This window comes from Platichthys flesus, chromosome 4 (assembly GCF_949316205.1).
Source record: "Platichthys flesus chromosome 4, fPlaFle2.1, whole genome shotgun sequence".
NCBI lineage: Eukaryota > Metazoa > Chordata > Actinopteri > Pleuronectiformes > Pleuronectidae > Platichthys > Platichthys flesus.
This window is the reverse complement of record NC_084948.1, coordinates 27,975,952-27,988,668: the sequence shown is the minus strand read 5'-3', so window position 1 is coordinate 27,988,668 and position 12,717 is coordinate 27,975,952. Positions and strand designations below refer to the sequence as shown.

The 12,717-nt window shown below is 46.3% G+C and overlaps 1 protein-coding gene and 2 non-coding genes across 3 annotated transcripts in view; 1 reads left to right on the top strand and 2 right to left on the bottom strand.

Annotated features, from left to right (window-relative positions):
• Window positions 1-875: 875 nt before the first annotated feature.
• On the bottom strand, window positions 876-992 carry trnar-ucu (transfer RNA arginine (anticodon UCU)). The gene is made up of 2 exons: window positions 956-992; window positions 876-911 (listed from the first exon to the last, which is right to left on the bottom strand). It is a non-coding gene; the product is annotated as a tRNA-Arg (tRNA).
• Window positions 993-2,461: 1,469 nt separating this feature from the next.
• Window positions 2,462-2,578, bottom strand: trnar-ucu (transfer RNA arginine (anticodon UCU)). Its single transcript has 2 exons — window positions 2,542-2,578; window positions 2,462-2,497 (listed from the first exon to the last, which is right to left on the bottom strand). It is a non-coding gene; the product is annotated as a tRNA-Arg (tRNA).
• Window positions 2,579-7,770: 5,192 nt separating this feature from the next.
• The window catches only part of plekhg2 (pleckstrin homology domain containing, family G (with RhoGef domain) member 2), a 32,909-nt gene continuing 27,962 nt past the window's right edge, over window positions 7,771-12,717 (top strand). Inside the window, exon 1 of the mRNA XM_062385344.1 lies at window positions 7,771-8,105. The gene's annotated coding sequence lies outside the window, so the exon portion shown is untranslated. The remainder of the gene's footprint in view (window positions 8,106-12,717) is intronic.

Genomic DNA, 12,717 nt, shown 5'->3' with positions numbered 1-12,717 from the left:
GTGTGTACATGTATTTATCCTCAGGCTGAAAGAGTAGACATGAATAAAGCATAATGATTTAATGAACACACAAGGAGATCTAAGGAGCTGACACGTACAAACACACACACATACACACTCACACACACACACAAATACTCACACACACACACACACACAAACACACACACACACACATACACACACACACACACACACACACACACACACACACACACAGCAGTTAACATGCCTATGGTATAAGAGCATTGCCAGGAAATAGAAGTTGTGCTTACAGTTAAGAATGTCAGCTCATACACACCAACACACACTAAGAGGCCCAAATACAAACTTACACAAACATCTCCCTGACATATTGTGTGATGATGGGTTGTCGTAGGTCTGTTATATGATCATGTTGAATTAGTGTCAGTGATGTGATGGACAGTCTAGTCCTTTAGACCACCGTGTGAAAACTGTTTGGATTTTCCAGTTTGATTAAATGCGCATTACAAACTCTTGGGATCAAGTAAGTCAGATGTCGAAAAGAACCCAGATTTTATACGATCATTAATGCATAAATACAACTCTGGTGGGACTCGAACCCACAACCTTTGAATCACTTCCTCTGTGCTGATGCTAGGACACTTGAATATTATGATGCTAGAAGTCCAATGCACTATCCATTGCACCACAGAGCCTTATGTATGATGTTTTCCTTTGTCCCTTCTCATGTTTTGAAACTTTGGACGTTAAGACTGATGGGATTCAAACCCAGAACCATTAAACAGTTTGGCTTTTTCCACTTTGATTAAATGCACATCACAAACTCATGGGTTCAAGCAAGTAAGAAGTCGTAGAGGACTCAGATTTTCCCCCTCATTAATGTATAAAGACGACTCTGGTGGGACTCGAACCCACAACCTTTGAATCACTTACACTGTGCTGATACTAGATCAATTGAGTATGATGATGCTAGAAGTCCAATGCGCTATCCATTGCGCCACAGAGCCTCATGACCTATATTTACCTTTGTCCCTTCTCATTTTTTTGAGACTTTGGAGGGTAAGACTGATGACAAAAGACTTGTTGGGATTCAAACCCAGAACCATTAAACAGTAGGACTTTTCCAGTTCGATTAAATGCACATCACAAACTCTTGAGAAACAAATAAGACAGATATCGCTCATTAATGTATAAAGATGACTCTTGTGGGACTCGAACCCACAACCTTTGAATCACTTCCTCTGTATTAATGTTAGAACACTTGATTATGATGATGCAAGAAGTCCAATGCGCTATCACAAAGCCTTATGTATGATGTTTGCATTTGTCGATTACAATGTTTTGAGACTTTGGACAGTAAGCCTGATGGGATTCAAACCCAGAACCATTAAACAGTTTGGCTTTTTCCAGTTTGATTAAATGCACATCACAAACTCATGGGTTCAAGCAAGTAAGAAGTCGTAGAGGACTCTGATTTTCCCGCTCATTATGTATAAAGATGACTCCGGTGGGACTCAAACCCACAACCTTTGAAAAACTTCCTCTGTGCTAATGTTAGAACACTTGTCCTCTTTTCCTCCCACAATCATTTCTCTTTTCTTGACTCTTCTATCGTGTCCTGTTCCACTTTTCTCTTCTCTCTCTTTTCCACTTATCTCTCTTTTTCTTCTCCTCCTCTCATCTGTCTCTTGTCTTCTGTTTCCTAACCTGTCGTCCTCGTCCTTCTTTTCTATAAAAACTCTTTAAATCGTGTTTCTCTCTCAAGAAGTTCTTTCCTCGGTTTGTCCTCCGTCTTCTAAAGTGTCTCTCTCGCTCTATGGGACGAGGCACTGCTTGTGGTGTCGGAGCTCGCTCGTCCATTCGTGATCCAGGGACCACAACGCAACACATGCACACACAAACACACACACTCAAGCATATGCAGACATACACACACGCTACATACCACAGCTGTTAGTGCTTCTTGGCAAAGATGCGGAGAGATTAGGACAACATGGCTCGGCCAAACCCACATTCAGAGGAGCAAGCACGCACACACACACACACACACACACACATATTGTGAGTCTGTAATCAGTCAGCAGTGTTTGAAAGCATCTCCTCTCTCCTGCTAATTAAAGACCATTAATTAGCAGAATTCTGACTCAATGATCACAATCTGCTGCTTCACCAACAGAAGTGAAAGTGAGGCCCTGGAGGAGAAGTGAGCCGGACCCCGTCCCTGCAGAGAGAAACCTCACGGTGCTGTTCAGACAAGATGGACGTCCTCTCAGACTCCATCCACAGGTCACATGGTGTTCAGCTCAATAACAACTGGCTCCACAGGTCACATGGTGTTCAGCTCTCTAACAACTGGCTCCACACACAGTTTGGCTTTTTCTAGTTTGATTAAATACACATCACAAACTCTTTAGATCAAGTAAGTCAGATGTCGTAGAGGACGTAGAGGATTTTCCCGCTCATTAATGTATAATGACGACTCTGGTGGGACTCGAACCAACAACCTTTGAATCACTTTCTCTGTGCTAATGTTAGAACACTTGATTATGATGATGCTAGAAGTCCAATGCGCTATCCGTTGCGCCACAGAGCCGGTTGTTAGGTTGTGTTTGTCCGTTCACATGGTGTTCAGCTCTCTAAGATCTAGCTCCACAGGTCACATGGTGTTCAGCTCTCTAACAACTGGCTCCACAGGTCACATGGTGTTCAGCTCTCTAACAACTGGCTCCACAGGTCACATGGTGTTCAGCTCTCTAACAACTGGCTCCAGAGGTCACATGGTGTTCAGCTCTCTAGGAACTGGCTCCACAGGTCACATGGTGTTCAGCTCTCTAGGAACTGGCTCCACAGGTCACATGGTGTTCAGCTCTCTAACAACTGGCTCCAGAGGTCACATGGTGTTCAGCTCTCTAACAACTGGCTCCACAGGTCACATGGTGTTCAGCTCTCTAGGAACTGGCTCCACAGGTCACATGGTGTTCAGGTCTCTAGGAACTGGCTCCACAGGTCACATGGTGTTCAGCTCTCTAGGAACTGGCTCCACAGGTCACATGGTGTTCAGGTCTCTAGGAACTGGCTCCACAGGTCACATGGTGTTCAGCTCTCTAGGAACTGGCTCCACAGGTCACATGGTGTTCAGGTCTCTAACAACTGGCTCCACAGGTCACATGGTGTTCAGCTCTCTAACAACTGGCTCCACAGGTCACATGGTGTTCAGCTCTCTAGGAACTGGCTCCACAGGTCACATGGTGTTCAGGTCTCTAGGAACTGGCTCCACAGGTCACATGGTGTTCAGCTCTCTAACAACTGGCTCCACAGGTCACATGGTGTTCAGGTCTCTAGGAACTGGCTCCACAGGTCACATGGTGTTCAGCTCTCTAGGAACTGGCTCCACAGGTCACATGGTGTTCAGGTCTCTAGGAACTGGCTCCACAGGTCACATGGTGTTCAGCTCTCTAGGAACTGGCTCCACAGGTCACATGGTGTTCAGGTCTCTAGGAACTGGCTCCACAGGTCACATGGTGTTCAGCTCTCTAGGAACTGGCTCCACAGGTCACATGGTGTTCAGCTCTCTAGGAACTGGCTCCACAGGTCACATGGTGTTCAGCTCTCTAGGAACTGGCTCCACAGGTCACATGGTGTTCAGTTCTCTAGGAACTGGCTCCACAGGTCACATGGTGTTCAGCTCTCTAGGAACTGGCTCCACAGGTCACATGGTGTTCAGCTCTCTAGGAACTGGCTCCACAGGTCACATGGTGTTCAGCTCTCTAACAACTGGCTCCACAGGTCACATGGTGTTCAGCTCTCTAGGAACTGGCTCCACAGGTCACATGGTGTTCAGCTCTCTAACAACTGGCTCCACAGGTCACATGGTGTTCAGCTCTCTAGGAACTGGCTCCACAGGTCACATGGTGTTCAGCTCTCTAGGAACTGGCTCTGGCGCAACTTCATGACTGAGACTTTAAAGTTTCAGAGACAAACTTAAAAAGTAAAACAGTGAGTGGTGTTCAGCTGCAATATGACACTTCACCACTAGATGTCACTAAAAACACTTCCAGCTTTAACAGTTCATCTTCCTCTTTTCAAACAGCACCCAGCGTCTGGAGGTTTGTGCTGCGTCATGCTGCCTCGCTGCCGGCAGATCTCAGCCTCTAATCAGACAGCAAACAGAGCCAAGATGGCTGCCGCCATGTCATTAGCTGTGGAAATGTGGGTTATTAGAAATGTAATATCAAAACCAGCTCTGGTGACTTCATGGCTTCAGGCTGTGAGCTGAACCCAGAGAGTTCATAGCATCTGAACAGAGGATAAAGTCCTGGTGCTTTTATTCTTAAGCTGCAGGTGAAGAGGGTTCCTCAACTGGGTCCACTGTGAGTGAGTGTGTGTGTATGTGTGTGTGTGTGTGTCTGGGGGGGGGGGGGGGGGGTGCTGAGCTTCTATCACGTGACACTAACACGAAGACACCAAAAAAAATATCTCTGGTGCATAAGTGGACAAAGTGGATTTGATGCTGTTGTGAACGAGTCTGTGCAGAAAAGCTGCTGCTGTGTTGTTCAGCATGAAACTCACGCTCTGGAGAAGCTCTGGAGAATCATCTGCTGGTCGGTCTGACGTTCAGACCTTCACTCCACAGCCGACCAACCATCAGGACCAGTGTTATTCTGTGAGGTGACCAAAAGTGCCACAGCTACTTCAGCTCTGACTGTCGGCTGCTGCTGTTTGGATCCAGGGAGGCAGGATTCAAAGCTGTCGCCCTTTCCCTTTTGTTTGTCAGCGACCTTCCGACCTCTGATGGAGAACACACACTCACACGCACACACACACACACACACACACACTTGTAGGATAACTGTTGGGAGGAAAGTGCGTTGAGGAATGTCTGAGTTTGGAATAACTCTGTCAGGAACAGTGCCAGCCAACCACCACTGTTTACCCTGTGTGTGTGTGTGTGTGTGTGTGTGTCTGTGTGTGTGTGTGTCTGTGTGTGTGTGTTTGTGTGTGTGTGTGTGTGTGTGTGTGCTTCTATATTTTCTGGGGTTCACACTTGCTTACATCTGCTTTTGTTTGTGTATGCATTCCACCAGTGTGTGTGTGTGTGTTTACCTATGCGGTTGTGTTTGTCCAGTATAAACCTCGGACTGGTCCTCGCTGGTAAACTGGTTGCTCAGGAGAAACAGATGTGGTGAAGAATGTCAGTGTGTGTTCACAGAGTTTGATCACTTCAGAGAGAAGGGACAACATGGCCTGGTCCTGAGCAGCTGAAAACCAAAAACCAAAGATGCTCCGTATGGTCACATGACATCACATCCTCACAGGGGGGTGCAGTCAATAACTGTTATTATTTAAAATAACTCTTTGTATGTGTTGAACATCAACCCTGTGTATAAAGATGGACGACATGCACCCACCTGACCAGTCACGGGACAGTCTCCCCTGTCAATCATAGAAACATGAACATTAGAACAACCATCAGTGAGTCAGAGTGAGTCCATGAGAGGAACCAGCAGAGCAATGTGTGGGAGCTTCCCAGTGAGCCAGTGGACGTGTGGACGAGGTTTCTAACACGTGATGTGAAACTGGGAGAACACAAAGATCTCAGGATGCAGCGTCTGAAACAGCTGATGAAGGAGAAGCAGATGATGAAGGAGAAGCAGATCCAGCAGAGCCTCCTGCTCATCCAGGGAACAAAGAAGTAGAAGAAGACTGAAGCTGATGAATCCAGTTTGTCCTGAGTAAAAGGTTCTGGAGAAGAAAAGCAGAAGTCCCTCTGACGTCTGAGTGGATCTGATTTACACTGTTTACACTGTAGAAGAAGAAGAAACACTCGAGGAGGTCGTTGCCTCATCTTCCTCAAACACCAGCCCTGTCGGCCATGATGCTCACATGATGAAGTCATCGCCACGGAACAAGCTGCTGCTGCTCCCCCAGGAAGAGCTGTGTGGGTCTGTGAGTGTGTGTGTGTGAGTGTGTGAGTGTGTGAGTCAAGGTTTATAGGATGATTTGCAGAATGTGTTCTCTCGTCACTGAAGAACTGAAGAAAGAAAGTTTGAACTTTACAACAAGTTGAGCTGCTTCGTGATTTACACCTGGTTACTGGGACGACAGCCTGTGTTTACTGTCTGTTGGTGCTTATTAGATTCTGTCTCCTGTGTGTGTGTGTGTGTGTGTGTGTGTGTGTGTGTGTGTGTGTTTGTGTGTGTGTCTGTGTGTGTGTCTGTGTGTGTGTCTGTGTGTGAGAGTAGCCAGCTGCTCAGTTTTCGGGAAATGCACGTAACAATCAGATAAACCCAGGTTTTTAATTGCAATAAAAAGCACAAGGATCTTTGTGCAGGTATTAATAACTGATAACGATCACATGAATTATTATTATTGCATCAAACTAAAATATATCAAGTCAAATCAAATGCACTTCATCGTCCTCATGGAGAAGTGCACCAGCAGCTGCAGAACAAACAGGACATCTGGTGTCAGAGCCTGAATAATGATGCAGAATAAAAGTGAGGTGAATCTTTCACCTGCCATGAACAATATGAAACATAAAGATTCACCCACACACCAACGTGTCAGTTAACGTGTTTATGTACACAATTTGAGTCGAGCTGCTGTGAAGGACCCATGAGGAACTCGTGATGACAAAGCTCAGCTCCCCGTGTCTCATTGACTGTGAACTGAAGATGAAGATGAAGCTTCTTCCTCTTTGTAGAAAGTTAGAATAGATGAGAATCCTCCATCGATGAGGCTTCACTGACATGGCTCTCTGTGTCCCTTTGGTCAACGCCCCCCCCCCCCCCCCCCCTCAAAAGTCCCGTCCTCCATGTTGGACTGTGGGCGTGAACCTCAGAGGGAGCTCGTCCTCTGTCACTTCCTGAGTTTAAAACTATTCATCAGGTTATTTTCCTCCTCTGTGAAGCTCGGTGGTTCCTCTCCTTGTTTCCTCTCCTTGTTTCCTCTCCTTGTTTCCTCTCCTTGTTTCCTCTCCTGACTGGAGATTTAGAACAACACAGCCTCGTGTCTCCGGACTCTGACTGATTGAGTTCTGTGTCTCTGGGGAATCGATCTTCACCTTCTGTCTGATCAGTCTTTGGACTCGACTTTATTCAGCAAAAGAGAACTGCTGTTTGATTATTTATTGGGGTAGATTGGGACCAGAAGGTCACTGGTTTGATTTCCGGCTTCTCCATGAGTTATTGTCCTTGGGCAAATAGGGTTAGACCGAGGTCACCCTAGAGTGACCTCTGACCTCTGTGCAATGCTTCAATGGCTCGATGAAACTAGGAAGGCAGACATCTTTTGAAACAGATCAGATTCGTTCACACCTGGTTTGGTTCAGACTCTTCAGGTCAGTGTGAACACCAGGTGTGAACGGTTCCCCAGAGCAGGAGGAGTTCTGGGTCTGGATCAAACTGAACAAACGCTCTCTCTGATGGGTTTTTGAACCTCCCTCTCTCTCTCTTTCTCCCTCTCTCTCCCTCTCCCTCTCTCCCCCTCTCTCTTTCTCCCTCTCTCTCTCTCTCCCTCTCTCCCCCTCTCTCTCTCCCCCTCTCTCTTTCTCCCTCTCTCTCTCTCTGGTGGTTTTTGGACCTCCCTCTCTCTCGCCCTCCCCTCCCTCTCGCTGATGGTTTTTGAACCTCCCTCTCTCTCTCTTTCTCCCTCTCTCTCCCTCTCCCTCTCTCCCCCTCTCTCTCTCCCCCTCCCTCTCGCTGATGGTTTTTGGACCTCCCTCGGCCTCTCTCACACTCCCCCTCCCTCCCTCCCTCTCTCCTGCAGCAGCTGGCTCGTCTTCACGCCGCCTGGAGTCCCGTCTCTCACCGGGAGATTGATCGTGAACGCGCGGACATGTCCGCCTGAGACCCGGCCTCTTCCCTCCGGAGCAGCGGGTCGAAATTACGCGCACATCTGGATTCTTTCCTTTTTGCCTTCGGTGCGTAACAACTGGTCCAAGTGGGTCCAGAGGAGGAGCCGAGCCGCAGAGCCGTGCACGATGGAGGAGGGTTGTTGAAAGCTCCGGGAAAGAGTCCGATCCAATGCGTCCGGAGCGGCCGCTGGACGCAGCAGAGAGAGACACAGGAGGACAGGAGGACACTCACCGGCCGCTGGACGTCCATGTCCCCGGCACCAAGGTACAAATATGATCCTCACTTTGAAACATGGAACATCTCGAGTTGAACTTCCAGCAGCTTCAGACCCGTTTCAAGTAGAACACATCCAGTGCATGAGGACTTTTAAAGTCCACCGCTGCAGATGTTCTGTGACTCGTCGTGATTCTCTGCTTTCTGAAGCTTTCACCCCTAACTAGATAAAACTCTGCTGCTCCCCAGAGGATGAACCGTTTATCAGGAATAATCTCCTGCTCACTTGTTGGAGTTGCACTGCGCATTGCGGCCTGTAGGCGGCAGTGACAGGTCCTTCCAAGTCAGTAGAAATGTGAACAGAGAAAAGAGTTTTTCTCTCATCGCTTAAATCATCTTGACTCTCTGCACAAAACTGAAATATGCTTAATTGTCCCAAAGGGAACTTTGTTAGTAACAAGCTTTAAAAACAGAAACCGAAAGATGGACGACACGTCTCCACCAGAAGTTAATCTAAAGTATCTCTGAATCAAACGCTGCCACCTGGTGGTGATGACTCTGGGGAGCCGTGATATCGAAGACCCGCCCATACTGAAGCTGGACCAATCCTGAGTCAGTCTCAACTGTCACTCAGTTTTTTGTATATCATCAAATAACTGACTCAAACCAAACTGATGAGAAACACTTGAACAAACCGTGTTTGACAAACATTTATTTAACGTCCAATGTCTCATCTGCTAACACGGAGGAGGAGGGTTTGTTACCTGTACCGCAGCCAGACACCAGGGGGCGAACCAGTCACTTTGGCTTCACCTATTGGAGCGCTCATATCGTCTGTTCATTCCCCAACTGATGGTTTTGGTGGTTTGTTGATTCTGACAGGAAGTGTAGACGAGTCTCTGACACCTGAGACAAGGTTGTGTATTTTTGTCTTTAGTTGAGTCCTGATGTCCACACACCAGACTGTGGTGGAGCAGGAAGTCAGTGAAGGCACCGCCACAGACAGTCCCTCCAGCATCTGTGTTTTATGGTTGAGTAAAAATCCTCCAGTCAGCAGATGTGGAGATAAAAGCTGAGGTGAGAGTGACCACTGGGGGCCGAGCACTGGGAACACTGGGGAGTGGTGGGATCCCTGGAAAACCAGGAAACACCTGAAACACAGCACTTTATCAACCTGCTCAGGAGAACGTCTTATTTCCATCTCGAATGTGAACAGCAAAGACACACACACACACACACACACACACACACACACACACATGGTCTCCAGTTAAGTGCTTCGTGTGTGTGTTGGCAGGAAGTTGACAGTTATGTCCTTCTATGTATTGATCTGACTGAAAACACTTTTTGTCGATACCAAACACTCATCAAAGTTTTAAACATGTGTGTGTGTGTTGTGTGGGTTGTGTGTTGTGTGTTGTGTGTTGTGTATTGGCTCTTGAGGTCAGGCTGTTGAACAAACATGTCTTCTGTATGTTAGCACTGATGACATCACAGCGAGCTTCTGGCACAGAAACGTCTGCGTGAGATGAACCAATCAGAGCCGGACGTTGAGTCGAGTATATGACGGATATAAGAGAAACTCACTGGGATCCGACCAATGAGGGTTAAAGGTGAAGAGATGGAAACAATAGGGATGGAAGGATGGAGGGATGAGAGTTGGAGGAATGTATGAGGAAACAAATAATTTGAGGATTGGAGATGAGGGACAGAGGAGTGGATGGATGAAAGATAAACACATAAGAGTTGGAGGAATGAGAAAGGGAGGATGAGAGATGGAGGGAGGGATGGATGAGGTGTAGAGCTGATGGGTAAAGGAATGGAGAGGTGGAGGTATGAAGGGATGAATGAATGGAGAGGTGGAGGTATGGAGGGATGAATGAATGGAGAGGTGGAGGTATGAAGGGATGAATGAATGGAGAGGTGGAGGTATGGAGCATATTGCTCTATATTGTTGTTTTTATATTGTTGTTTGTAAAGTGCACCAACCACACCAAGGCAATTTCCTGTATGTGAAAATATACAAGGCAATAAAAAGAATTCTGATTCTGATTCTGATTCTGGAGGGATGAATGAATGGAGTTCAGATAAAACTCTGAATGTACTTGCTTAACTTAAAACACAAAGATCCATTGATTTCACAGGCAAACACAAATCCAACGCACCCCGACTCAAATCAAACGCACCCCAAACATCTCAACTATGTGCGAGCACATTTAATATGGAGCCCTTCAGGATAATTATGGGATGTGGACTGATGGTTTCCTCAGTGACCAGAGTTTGTCGTTTATAATAATTAGTCTGACAATTTAACAAAGTCTGTGGTCAGAGAGAGAAAGGCTCTACTGTGTGTGTGTGTGTGTGTGTGTGTGTGTGTGTGTGTGTGTGTGTGCGTGTGTCTGTGTGTGTGTGTGTGTCTCTGGCGACAGATGTATACCGCAGTGTTTCCAACCTCACAGAAACCCAGTAAACATCATAAACAACATACACACACACATAAATTCATAAAACCATATATCAACGCACACAATCCAATGGAACTCTTGATAATAGTAAAAAGTATTTTCAAAGCTTGTGGGTTCTAGTGTGGGAAGAGTTAGATGAGCAAATGGGTAAAAGGTTGTATGTTCGATTCCCACCAATGTGAAACTTATAACCATCAGAGAACTGGGAACCTGCCCCGATGGGACTGATAACTTCAGTAGAACTGAACTTCTTTGTTCAACTAAAGCTATTTTTTACATCTGTGGAACAAGAGACAGCAAATTGGTCTTGTAGCAGTAATATGATATAATAATGATTTATAACTGAGTGGTGAACATTATGTACCTTCTGTATTAAGTCTCAGTCTGAATCTTCTTCTGGTTTAAATGGTTTCGGTCGACAACTTTTATCAAACAGCATCATTGTTGAGATCTGAGAACAATATTCTGATGTTGTGTTAGTGTTTTAAACCAAGTGCGTGACGTTCAGGTGTGTGTGTGTGTGTGTGTGTGTCTGTACATTCCCATCATGAATCACCTCCCCCTCTGCCTCACGCTCCGTCTCCCCATAAAAAAATGTTTTTCTCTGTAATTTCAGTTCTTTCCACCAATTTGAGAAACAGACACACACACACTCTAACAACAGCATGCTGATGTGACTGTGTGTTATTAGTCACAAAAGACATAAATACAGACAGGGGATTCCCCCCCCCCCCCCCCCACAGACACACACACAATCAGTTTACAGCAGCTGACGACAGTTTTACAGCCTCACCGATGGTTCCACCGTCCACTGAGACCATTCTGCTCCCACCTCAATAAAACACAAATAAAACACAACGCAGTGAAGTCATGAGGTTTACAATGGTGTGTTTGGGTTTTGTGTGTTTGGGATTCATTGTTTGAAAAGACAATTGCGTTATGTTAGAGTGTGGGTCTTATTGTGTGACAGTGGTGGTCTGACTCAGGTCCAGAACTCATGTCATGGTCCTCAGGATGAACCCTGATCACTTCTCTGTTTCCTTTGTTCCGCCATTTGCTCCGGCAGTCGCACAAACTTTGGTGAGTGAAAGAATTCCAGAGGCCTCAGCATGCTAACATGCTAACATGCTAATGAGGTGGTGAACATGGTAAATGTTAAAGGCTTCAACGTTTACCACAGGAATCCTGCTGTCGATATTTAAATCTGTTTCTATCATGCTACCTGATGTACACCTTTAACCTCTGGAGAGAATCGAACCCGTGTCCTTTAAAGCACATCCTCGTTGTTGTGGTTCAGACCTTAAGTTGAGAATAGTTTAAGTACAGACGAAGATGTGAAGTGAACAGATCGACAGACAGTCGCTGTACCATTGTGTGTGTGTGTGTGTGTGTTTGTGTGTGTTTGTGTGTGTGTGTGTGTGTGTTTGTGTGTGTGAGTGTGTGTGTGAGAGGAGCTGGTTGACGCTATGAGCACAAAGGAAACAGCAGGACAACATTGTATACATGTGGAGCTTTTGTGTGTTTGTGTGTCAGAGCGAGAAAGAGAAAGAAGTGTCGGGTCTGTACACAAACACTTAGGGAGACCACACACACACACAGACACACACACACACACACACACAGTATGACCATGGCTGTGTTAATGAAGTCTGACTGAGATGAATGAAGATAAACAGGAAGGATTTAAAACTCTAACTTCACATTAGACTCAGTAGATAAACAACAAGGTGTCTCCTTATGAATCCACACACACTCACACACACACACACACACACACACACACACACACAAACACACAGACACACAGAGGACAAAAGGTGTCTTTGTGTCTCTTTTCTTCACAGAACTACTGGAAGTTTACATTCAGTGTCATTGTGTGTGTTTAGCCTGGACCACTGAGCGTGTGTGCAAGTGCGTGTGTGCCAGTTGTGGTTCCATGTGGTGTGTATCCACTCCTGTGACAGTGTTAATGAATGACTGTGTGTGTGTGTGTGTGCGTGTGTGTTTTTACATCAGTGGGCCTCCACCCTTCTGAAACACAATGAGTGTCTTTCCCTTTGTGGGTCAGTGAGGCCTCCAACATTGTCTTGTCTGGTGACAGAGGACATGCGGAGGTCAGGTCACGTCTGAAAGCAGCTTCAGGGAATCGAACAGCTGTTGTTGTAGCGTCGATACTTTCAAGTCTCACATGAAGCGTC